Source organism: Ornithorhynchus anatinus, chromosome 9 (assembly GCF_004115215.2).
Source record: "Ornithorhynchus anatinus isolate Pmale09 chromosome 9, mOrnAna1.pri.v4, whole genome shotgun sequence".
NCBI lineage: Eukaryota > Metazoa > Chordata > Mammalia > Monotremata > Ornithorhynchidae > Ornithorhynchus > Ornithorhynchus anatinus.
In genome coordinates, this window is record NC_041736.1 from 51,715,873 (window position 1) to 51,728,362 (window position 12,490).

General features: G+C 39.4%; 1 non-coding gene across 1 annotated transcript; it reads right to left on the reverse strand.

Annotated features, from left to right (window-relative positions):
• Nucleotides 1-5,819: 5,819 nt before the first annotated feature.
• Nucleotides 5,820-5,961, reverse strand: LOC114814384. Its single transcript, XR_003762182.1, has one exon. It is a non-coding gene; the product is annotated as a small nucleolar RNA SNORA7 (small nucleolar RNA).
• Between the last annotated feature and the right edge of the window lie 6,529 nt (nt 5,962-12,490).

Here is a 12,490-nt window from a genome sequence, read left to right on the forward strand (position 1 = left end):
TTTTACTTTTCCAGTCCTTAGGAACTTCTATCTACCAGGTTAACCAATAATAGTTAACCACCAATAAGTCATTCATTCAGTCGTATTTATTGAACATTTACTGTGTTCATGATTCTCCAATAATACCTGCCAGTTACTTCAGACCTCCTCAGATCTGACATATTTAAATATATCCGCATAGATTTCATTTAGGGATTTGCTCTTAGCACTAATATTTCTCTTCATTAGATGAAATCAAGGGATAGTTTCACAAAATCCTATAAAAGAAAGTACAGTGAAATAGTTTTCCCCTCTGTGTACATCTTAGGAAAAGTTGAACACCTGTGGCTGGTTCTGACATTCTTGGGATGTTATAAAGGATCAAGGCTGGTGGAATTCAGGGAAACAGCTGGATTTCATCTATTATGGACAGGACATAGATAAACCCCTCTAGGTTTGTACAATAGGCAGATGTGTTACAATTTGCTCCATATGTATCATTATGATGGAGAAGCCTGAGGAAAAATGGAATTCACAGGAACTGTTAATGATTGCAGCAATAACAACCAAAGCTAAACAGCCAACCAACACAAACTCGAAGCTTATGTTACATTTATCAGTCCAAATATATTATTGCCTGATCTAAGCCATGCCAGCTGGTCCTTATATTTAGGTCTTTCACCTTGGGGACTCTAGCTGTATGCTGTTTTGTCAATTCCCCTTTTATATAAAATGTGTGACTGATCTTAGTCCCACATATAATTGATGTAGTTTGTTATTATTGCATGAGTCATGACGAAAGGAATGTTAGTCTCTGCACTGTGGTGTCCCAAGATTTAATGAGAAGATTTACTTCCAGTCTCCACCAGTAAGCATAATCTTTGAAGGATTAGGCCCAATGGCAAGGAACCCAGTGGAAATTGGCACTGTAGTTTACAGTGCTCTAAATCTGATGTAACTTGTAGGATTGAGATTCTCATCAGCAAATGGACCGCATTTTACTACAGACACCTTCATTTTGGGCCTGCCACTGTAAAGGAAACTATAGAATCCTATGCTCTAGTCCCAGAATGGTGTATTTCCAGGCTCTTTTCCTCCTTTTCTGAGTTAGCCTTAAAAATAATAATGGTGGTAGTTTAAGTGCTATGTCAGTCAGTCCATCATATTTATTGAGCATTTACTGTGTGCAGAGCACTGAATTAAACACTTGGGAGAGTATGGTATAACAATAAGCGGTCACATTCCCAGTCCACAGTGAGTTTACAGTCTAGAGGATGAACTTGCAGCCTAGAGGATGAACAAGGGCTGTGCTAAGCGCAGGGGTAGATTCAGGATAATCATATTGGTCACAATCCCTCACCCACTTGGGGCTCACTGCTCAAGGGGCGGGGAAGAGGTATTTAATTCCCAATTTACAGCTGAAGAAACTGAGGCACAGAGAAATACTTGCCCATGGTCATACAGCAGGTAAGTGTCAGAGTGGGATTAGAACCCAGGTGACCTGGTTCCTTTATACTAGGCCATGTTGCATCCCAACTTAGATTAAGGGGTACAGTTATGAGCTTGTGAGACATATTTTTGGCTCATTACTTTTGCCTATTCAAAACAGTGAGCAGAGGAAGTAACTTTATCTCATAACTACCTTTGCTCTAAACAGACCCATGAAAAATGAACTGAGTTTAATTTTGAATAATAATGTCCCAGTTCAATGCCTCTTTCATGCCTCCTGTTGTGAAAAAGTTCTCACTACAGTATTTCTTCATGTTACCCCTTTGTGAATGGTCAATTTATGAATGATCTCATCATTTGTATCATTTTTCCTGTTATAGTCTACTGCGGCACATATTGATTTGGTGTATTTAATTGATTTTACTTAGAACTTAGAGAAGTGATAGGCTTAGTGGAAATAACATGATTCTGGGAATCAGGAGACCTGGATTCTATTCCCAGCTCAGACTTTTGCCTTTTGGGTGACTTTGGGCATCCCTCTGTGCCTCAGTTTTCTCATCTGTATAATCGAGATTATAGACCCACTCTCCTTCCTGCTTAAAATCTGAGCCATAGATTGGACAGGTATTTTGTCTTGTCTGCTTGTATTGTATCTTATCCTGGTGCTTAATGCAGTGCTTGGCTCATAAAAAAGGCTTAACAAACACAATAATAATAACTTCATGAAAGTGAAAGGACATTATACCCTTTAGAAATGCCATTGTGTGCATTAGAAACTCAGAGTAATCCAGATTTGAAATAATAGAAGCTGAATGAGGGTCTCAAGTTCTGGACTCAACCTAGTTTATTTAAAAAATACCACCCACAACTTCTGTTCATCACTCAGCAGTAAGCGAAGCCCTTTTATAACCGCTGATTCTGAAACCAGGCAAAAAACATTTCAATATTAATAATAATTGAGGTCATTGTTAAGCGCTTATTATGTGCCAAATATTGTACTAAGCACTGAAGCCTATACAAGATAATCAGCCCCTGGCCCACATAGAGGAGGGAGAACAGACACTGAATCTCCATTTTACAGATGAGGAAACTGAGGCACAACAAGTTAAGTGCCCAAGGTCACACAGCAAGCAGACAAATGGCAGAGCTGGAATTAGAACTCAGATTCTCAGTTTCCCAAGGCAGTGTTCTTTCCACTCAGCCAAGATTCTCCTTAACCTTTTCTATCTGTTCTCTAAAATAGCAGAGGCAGAGCTATTGTTATGTTCTCAGGTAGGAATATTTATATACCGCAACTCTGAGCCTATCTAAAAATAGCCTGTTAAAAAGCTGTTTCCTTTTTGCTTTTCAGTTTGACCTATTTACATCTAAAATAGCATTTCCTGCCTATTTAAATTCAGTCCTGAGCAGAACTCATAGATTTGAATGGGCAAAGGTCCAACTGATTGTAAAGGAGGAAAGAACCATGCCAGTAATCAGTCAATCAATCAATCGTATTTATTGAGAGCTTACTTTGTGCAGAGCATTGTATTAAGCCCTTGGGAGAGCACGATATAACACAGAGTTGGTAGACAAGTTCCCTCAACGAACATCCAACCTAGAGGGAATAGTGAAGTCAGACGCAGTTCCTGTCCCACATGAAGCCCACAATTTAAGTGGGAGGGCAAATAGGGATTGACTTCCCAATTTACAGATGAGGAAACTGAGAGACAGAAAATCTAAATGACTTGCCTAAGGTCACGCAGCAAGTAAGTGGCAGAACAGGAATTAGAACCCAGGTCCCTTGACTCCCAGGCTGGTGCTCTTTCCACTAGGCCACTTTCAACAGTAATGTTCAGTTCAGGATCTCATCTTGCCAAGGAGTGAGGTAAACCAAATTCTTGGTCCTGACAAAGGATGAAGTAGACCCTGGAGGAGCCCCAGAATGAACCAGTTCTTCCCAGTGTTCTTTGGTTTCCTGAGATCCAATCAGGAAAAAAACAGAGGATCTCCCCCAGTCTTTCTGCCCCCTATATTTTAATGAATTTAAAGTCTGACAGAGTCTTTGTATTCATTAAAATTGGTTTCCACTGAAGCATATTTCATAGAGAATAAACTGTTTACTGTAATAGTGCAATTTGTGAGCTCTTCTGGTATACAAATTAGAAGTTAGTTAATGTCTTTTCTCATTTAATTTTTCCTCTACCAGCAACAGAGAATGGAGACCAGATTGTGTGCTTCTGTTCTTACTTTCATTTTGTTTTAGTAATAGGTAATACAGAGACTCTTACTTGTTTTAGAAGTACTGCCTATGGTTTTATACAGTATTAGAAATTACAGTAGAATGTCTCTCAATGTCCTCTCAGAAAGGAATGATGAAGAAATACTTCTGTCAAGAGAGATAGTTTCATTTAATAAAAGTCATTTGGGATGAACAGCAGTCAGCACTATTCCAGGGATGATGTCATGAGCCAGAGATAATAAGTGAAGTGGTTAAAATTATATTTTACAGTTTTAGATCTAATAAAGGCAGCAGATAACCTCAGGGACCACTTAAATTTTAGTGCAATCCAAAGAACTGCATTCCTAAGAGTCTTCAGACTTTTCAGACCAGGCAGGACACTATAACTCGCTCCACAAATTTTATTCTCAATCCACCCTTCTTAGGCAGGATTTTCTAGTAGGTCGATACCAGGCCCTCATTTTCGTAGAGCCTAAATTTCACATCATAATGAAGAAGGAACGTCACAGCAAGAAAGAATCAATAAATATTAGCAATGGTATTGAGCACTTACTGTGTATAGAGCACTGTACTAAGTGCTTGGAAAGTACAATTCAGCAACAAATAGAGACAATTCCTTCCCACAACGGGCTCACAGTCTAGAAGCGAGGAGACAGGCATCAAAACAAGTAAACAGGAATCATAGCATCAATATATATAAATGAATATAATTATAGATATATATACAACATTAATTAAATAGAATGATAAATATGTACATATATACACAAGTACTAGTCCAGAGGGAGGGAGAGTGGCAGGGGGGTATAGAGCAAAGGGAGCAAGTTTGGGAGAGTACAGCATAACTAGCTTACAGTCTATAGGGGGAGACAGACATTAATATAAATAAATTACAGATTTGGATGTAAGGGTTATGGGGCTCAGGAAGAGGTGAATAAAGGGTGCGGATTCAAGAACAAAGGTGATGCAGAAGGAAATGGGAGAAGAGGAAATGAGGGCCTTGTCGGGGCCCTCTTGGAGGAAATGTGCCTTCAATAAAACTTTGAAGTTTATTGATTATTGATTATTATTGATTGACCGACCAGGCATGGAAAGTTCAGCAGGGACACCAAATTAATTTCATCCTTGCCAATAGCAGCCTCTAAGTTTTTTTGTGCTATTTTGATCACCAAAAGGAGAATATTAAACAGGAATTTAGAATGTGAGGGAGATAGCATCAACATAGCAAATTCAACCAGTGAATAAACACAATCATCCTGGCCCAAGGGAGGAAAGAGCAGATTTTGCTTTGGGCAGTAATTAGTGATATTTCTTTCCCACAGTCTGTGCAAAAATACCAAAATTATCCCCTTTAATGAAAATCTTTTTGATGATGTGGCATCATCTTCCCTCACATTCTCTTTGGTTGAGTCAGGGGCAAACAAACTGCCTTAAGCCCTGGTCACATCTAACCAGACAGTGCAGTTTTCAAGCAACACCTTTATTACCTAAGTGTTAATGAAACACTGGAAGAAAAAGAACTTCATGGAGTGTTATCTTTCAACTGAGGCTTCTACTTTAACTTTATTTCCTGTTACAATTGAATGTATCTCCCTGTTTCATTACATTTATCAAGTGAGCATAAATGGTGAACATTGGGGCTGCACTTGTGACCCTTTAAATTGTTTTAGGTTTTTCTAGGATCAGTATTTCAAAATAGCATGTCAGTGGAAGATTTGTTTTTTCCAACTTAAATGCAAATTAAAAAAAGTGTTTGAAAGGATTGAGAAGGTTTAGTGTCAATGACAATTGGAAATAAACACAGTAAAGGCCAGCATTCATTAATTGGCACAGATACATTTACCTAGTTAAAGAAATTTGCAAATCTCAATATTTATCTTGGAACTGCCAAATCTACAAAAAGTGGGCTAAAATAGATTCACCACCCTTATTGCAGAATTATTCGTTTATTCTTATGCTGTTGAGTCATCTCTAACCCGTAGCGACGCCATGGACACAACTCTTCCAGAATGCCCCACTTCCATCTGCAGTCGTTCTGGTAGTGTATCCATAGAGGTTTCTGGGTAAAAATACAGAAGTTGTTTACCATTGCCTCCTTCTGAGCAGCAATCTTAAGTCTCCACCCTCGACTCTCTCCCATGCCACTGATGTCCAGCATAGGGGAGTTTTGACTTGTAGCAGATTGCCTTCCGCTCGCTAGCCGCTGCTCAAGCTAGGAATGGAATGGATATGCCTCTGCTTGACTCTTTCCCCTACCTGTAGCCGAGACTGGTAGAGTACTGGAAACTCTCCAGGTGTGACCCTGAGAGGGGGAATGGTTTATTAGATATGATTTTATGTCTATAATCAAAGGACTCATATTTCTTTCATATTTTCTTATTTTATGACATTAGACTGCCTGGCATTTAGAGTTTTTCTGTTTCAAGATTTATCTCCCAAGAATGCATGTGACTCATTCCTTCAAAATATTTTCCAGCAGTTAGGAAGTGAAAATGTATTTGAACTTGGCATCATTGCTATGAATGTGAAGGTTTAGCTAGCTATGTAATCTTCTGAGAACCCTTTAATTTCAAAGACAGTATCAAGAGTTACCTATCACTATGAGCGTCACTTCATTCATCCCCTGGAGTCCAGACAAAATTACCGATAGTAATCTGACACAACCACACTGGTGAGTCAGGTTACATACCAATAATAAAAGGACTTTGAAAAAATAATAAGATAGCTAAACAGTTTTGAAGAGACTGATTCATCATACATAAATTTGGCTCCCAGCTACTCACTTGGGTATTGATTTTTCACTTGCAGCGTCAGCACTGTAATCATAAGAGGCTAATCAAATATCACTAATTTTTACAATCACACTTTGCCCAGCCAGATACTGCTATGACTAATATGACAAGGATATTTCCTAGGTAAAATGACTTACGGAGTTACTACAGTCTTTTGTAACACACAGACTTTACTATTAAAATAAACTACTTTAGGATTTACTGAACTTGTTGGGGTTAGCAATTTGTGATAAAAACACAAAATAGGATCTATCAATTTTAGAACACATCAGCTGAAGGATTACATTAAGCACAAGCCCCTTATCCTGAATTCACAATTCTAGGCCATAACTGGAGGGGCCTGAGTGTGTATGGTTAGTGTAATGATAAAAAACAACAGTGAATTCTTTCATTTGTCTCCTGGTAGGTCTACATCAGTCGAAGGCAATTGAATACTCTCATCTGATGATTATCATAGATCTTGTGACCCTATTCTAAAAGTACATTTCACAAATCAATTCTTGTTGAACGTCCACCTGTTTCCAGAATTGCTCCCTTTTCCCTAGACTAAGACTATGCAATCCCATGATGAATCCTTTTCAAGTCATTCAGATGTACCTACCAATCAATCAGTGATATTTATAGAGCACTGAACTAAGCAGTTGGGAGAGTACAATAGAGTTGGTAGACCCAATTGCTGCCCACAGGGATCTCACAATTTAGCCTTTCTTTCTGGTGACTACCAGTGGCTGAAATCACTCTGTTTTTATTCCTTTGTTTTGCTCTTGGGGTGGGGGAGTTGGAGCGTCTTCATCCTTATTGGTTCAGGTCTGAGGAAAAGGATTCAGAACATTTAATTAACCTCTCTACCAACCATGAAAAATACAATTTAAAGTAAAATGTCTCTTATCCATTCAATTACCCTTGTAAATCTATTAAATAGAGAACAGCTGAGGCTTGAATTAATGTGTTTGAGTAAGTAGGTTTCCATGTGCACATTCAGAACCTATAGTTTTTGAAATTTCATCGTATCTGGCATTAATTTTTCAAAGATTATTTTGTTACTGATGCAGTGTGTTTTTTCGGACAGAAAATAAAATGGCTTTATTGAGGTTAAAACCTGCTTTCTCATTTGTTGTTTGGTCTAAGGCACCCAAGTAACAGGTTCCTGAGTTGATGCCAGGACTGGGGCATTTCACACCCTTTGTGAGGGAATCAATCCCCCAATGTGGGGCTGGGGGGGACACTAGTTCCATCCTGAAATCTTTCTCCCCACAGACTAAACCCATGGAGCCAGTGGTTTCTAGCCTTGGTGTGCAGTGGCAGGACCTCACATAAAGCATTCTTCCACAGAGACACCTCCCCTGGCCCCTCCCTATGGAAGAGATGCCATGCCTGAATTAACAGCACTCTCCTTGCTTCAGTATACCCTCACTGGCCCCACCCCCTTTTTCCTGCACAGCAAGAGTCCCAGCTGCCAGAAGGAAGTGGACACCTCTCCCCACCACCTCCCCAAGGCACAAGGCCTGAAGACATCGCCCCAACTGGCCCTATACTGGGAGTGGCTCAGTTGCCTAGACTAGTCCAGTCTTTTTAGTGAAATTCTTGTTCACTTTGTACCTTTAAATAATGTGATGTTAAAATATGCTTCCTGTCATTGAGAAGTTAAAGGGTATTGATAAAGAGTAAAATACTATTTGTCTCTAAGCAGAGGGACCTTTAGAAGTTTTGGGTAGATATATGACCATAGATTCTCATTCTGAAGTAAGAACCCACAGGTTGAGGTGAAGACCTGTCAGAGGTGACCCCACTTAATGAACACCTCCATGCTCTGTGGAGCACACATCTAGCCTTAACTATCCATTCACAGATGTGTCTGTCGACCGAAGAACGAATGGCTTATGTGTGATGAGTGGAAGCAGGAGGGCAGGAAACATGAAGAACAGAGCATTTTGAAGCCACATTGGGCAAGACGCCACATGATGTGGTGTATCTGGGAGTCTACAACAGCTGATCTGGTAAGAGTCATTGGGAACCAAATGAATTTCCCCAAGGCTTCAAGAAAAATGGGATGCCAAGAAACTAATTGAAAATGAAACCAGCCATTTTGGGTAAAGGGCAAAACAGCGTAGTAAGGGATAATCTTTTGGTGCCCACAGTAGCAAAGGAATTGCTGGTTGCGCATTGGTCTTTTGAGCTACACTCCACCTGGTTGAACTCTCAGCTTCAATAGCATCACTGAACCAAAACACAGATTAGAGGATGTAATGCTTAGTCACCAAGAATGAAAAATCTTCTAGTTCTTCAATAGCAACTTGATGAAGATCTGCAAAATAATTCAATGTGTTTAGAAGTGTATAATAGGTAAGCTATAAAATAATAGTTAATATATTCATTAGAAGAGCAAGTGGCTTACAACAACAGTATTTTTGAGCTAAAGAGTTCTGATGTAACCTGTGTCCACACTCAAGGGCTTTGAATTTGTAGATGTTATCAATATCCACTGTGGATTAAATACTATTGAGTGAAAGATAGCTTTCTTTTGTACAACTGTTTTTAATTTGATACATTGAATGAATCCCCAGATGATTTCCTCTTTTGGAGAAGGAAACTGCAGTACTCAATCTTTCTAATTATTGACAGAGTAAATCCATTCCCCAGGCTTTTGTATACATTTTAATTAACTCAGCTCTGTGTAGTCTCACAGAGAACTAGGATTACTGCAGAACTGGGAAATTTGATTTTTTAAAATATGCACTCGAACAAATTGGAATTATTTTCTGGCTCTAATGACCTGAATGACATCACATTCCTTGAGATCATCTTAATTTTTAGTGCCCTTTGTATTATAGGAAATCTATCTCCCACTGGCACTTTAATGTATAAAAACCAGCATATTTTGTCTCCTGGATCCTGAATTTATTACAAACTGGAAATAGTGTGTTTAATTTTTAACCATTTCAAATGAGGCTTCTAAAATTAAACAAGAATATTGATAGTGTAAATAATCTTAGGAGAGTAAAGAGTAAAAATATCTCTGTTTTTGAAGCACATATCAAGGATCTCAAAGCATTTTAATGTTTTGGGTAAGTTTTTCTCAGAAACAGGCAGAGAAAGATGAATGATGAAAAGCATGCCAGCCTGATAAAATGTGAATGTGAAATGAACAGTTTCATAATAATGAGTGTCTTCTGTTGACTGCTATTCAACCTGACACACTGGATAATCTGTCAGTTAATAGGATTTATTGAGCACTTACTGTGTGCTGAACACAGCACTAAGTGCTTGGGAAAGTACAATACAATAGAGTTGGTAAACATGATCTCTAATTTCAGTGGGGGAGATAGAAATTAAAATAAATACAGATAGAGGAAACAGCAGAGTATAAGGGTATGTATATAAGTTATGTGGGGCTAAAGATAGGTGAATATTAAATGAATAAGGGATACAGATCCAAGAGGAAATGAGAATATTGTTAGGAAAGACTTCTTGAAAGAGATGTCATTTTAGGAAGGCTTTGAAAGTGTGGGGAATGGTGGTTTGTTTGATATGAAGGGAGAAGGAGTTCCAGACCAGAGGAAGGACATGGGCAAAGGCTTGATGGTGAGATAAGTGAGCTCAAGGTACAGTCAGTAAATTGGCATTAGAGGAGCAAAGTGTTTGGACTGAATTGTAGTCGGAGATCAGTGAGGTAAAGCAGGAGTGGGCGAGCTGATTGAGTGCTTTAAAGCAGATAGATAGTAAGGAGTTTCTGTTTGATGTGGAGGTAGGTGGGCAGTCACTGGGAGTTTTCTGAGGAGTGGGGAGGTGTGGACTGGATGGGGACTGATAATGCATTTGGAAGACATATTAATAGGATGGGAAAATTTTTGATTACATGACAGTGATTCTTAAAAAATAGAATTTTACATTGTGTCTCAAAATATTAAATGCCACTATCAATCATTCATATTGAGCACTTACTGATTGCAGAGCACAGTACTAACTGCCTGACTGTACTAAGCGCTACATATAGGTGAGCAACTCTGCAGATGTTTTAGAGCTGGATAGTTCATATTTTGTTTTTAAACAAATGCTCCGGCATAAAATGGCAAAAAGGCATCCAGGCAACAAATAGTTTGCATTAACTTGAATGAAATTTTGAACTGGCAGGAAAGAAACAGTAACAAATAATGTCATTTCTTTATTTAAATTCCTAAAGTGAATTCTTGAAGGAGGGCTCGGATCATGTCATGTTGTTCTCTCTTCCTATAGACTCTCTGTGGGCAGGGATCCCCTCTTCCAACTCTGTTGTATTGTACTTCCCAAGAATTTACTACAGTGCTCTGCATACAGTAAGGGCTCAATAAATACCACTTATTGATTGATAGGATGATTCCATTGATTATGTTGGTTCTTTAATCAATTACCATTGATTATAGAAGCAGCATGGCCCAGTGGTGGAAAGAGCATGGGACTGGGAGTCAGAAGGACCTAGGTTCTAATCCTGATTCTGCCACTTGTATCATGTGTCTTTGGGCAAGTCACTTAACTTCTCTGTGCTGACTGACTGACTTCATTTCCCTCAACTGTACAATGGGGATTAAGACCATGAGCTCTTTATGGAACAGGGTCTGTGTCCAACCTGATTAACTTGTATCTACCCCACTGCTTAGTATATAGTGCCTAGCTCATAGTAAGCACTTAAATACCCTACCAAAAAAATAGGTGCCTGGGAGTGCTAAGCCTCCACTCAGAGCTATGCATATCTCTCCCCTACCCATTATCCTTCGTCAGGAAGAGCTGGTTTGGCCAATTCTTGCGGCGGTATATGGCTCAAATATGTTGGGAATTTTTTTTAGGTATTTAAAACCCTTCTTATCAAGCTCCCGGTCAGAGGTATCATATCTGCATGCCATAAAATTATAGATGAAAATGTAAACACCTTCAGAAATGACTGCTGTCCTAATAACCTAGATGGGGATGCAGAGTATTTGTGACATCAGAGCACCACTTAATTATACTTAATTTATTGTAGCTTTTAATTTAAGCAGCACTTAATTGAGAAGCAGAGTGGCATAGTGAAAAGGGCATGGGTCTGGGAGTCAGGGGAAGTGGGTTCTAACCCTGGCTTTGCCATTTGCCTCTTGGGTGACTTTGGGAGAGTCATTTAACTCCTCTGTGGCTCAGTTTTCTCAGTTGCAAAATGCAGATTCAATATCTTTTCTCTCTCATACTTAGACTGAGGGCCCCATGTGGAACATGGACTGCTTTCGACATGATTACCTTCTATCTACCCCAGCGCTCAGTACAGTTCTTGACACAGAATAAGCGCTTAACAAATCCCACAGCTGTTGTTGTTATACTGGAGAGGTGCCAAGGTGTTGAAGGCAACAAACATCCACCTCTCCCAGGGAGTAGCAGCAGTTCCATTTCTTGTAGCTGCCTCCGCTTCGTGGACAATTTGCTCCAGATCCCTTGCTTTGCTGTGGGCAAGGGGTAAAAGATCCCAAGACCAAATTTTGGCAACCCCGGATCTGCTCAAGAGAATCCTTTGGGTCCACTAGTGTCAAGGTTTAGCTGATTTCAACACCAGACCTCTTTCTGAGTGAGAAAAGGATACACATTTTCACTCCTCTCTCGGTCCTTATCTGAAAATCTTTTGAGGAACAGTCAAAGATGATTTCCCTTTGCCTATCTCGTACATACCTGAGTTGGGCCTTTGCATGTTTCCCTGTTATAACACCACATGTTCCTCTAGACTATAATATCGTTGTGGGCAGGGAACGTGTCTACCAACTCAGTTATATTGTAGTCAGTCATTATTTATTGAGTGCTTACCGTGTGCAGAGCACTGTTCTAAGTGCTTAGGAGAATACAGTATAACAATATAACAAATACATTTCCTGCCCACAATGAGTTTACAGTCTAGAGTCTACAGTCTAGAGTACCAGTCTACAATCTTGTACTCTCCAAAAAACTTATTACAGTGCTCTGCACACAGTAAGCACTCAGTAAATACGATTGATTGATGAGTCAAGGCAGAATGCTGCTGAGCTTCCCAGCTTCTGCCTCAGCCTTACCATACTAA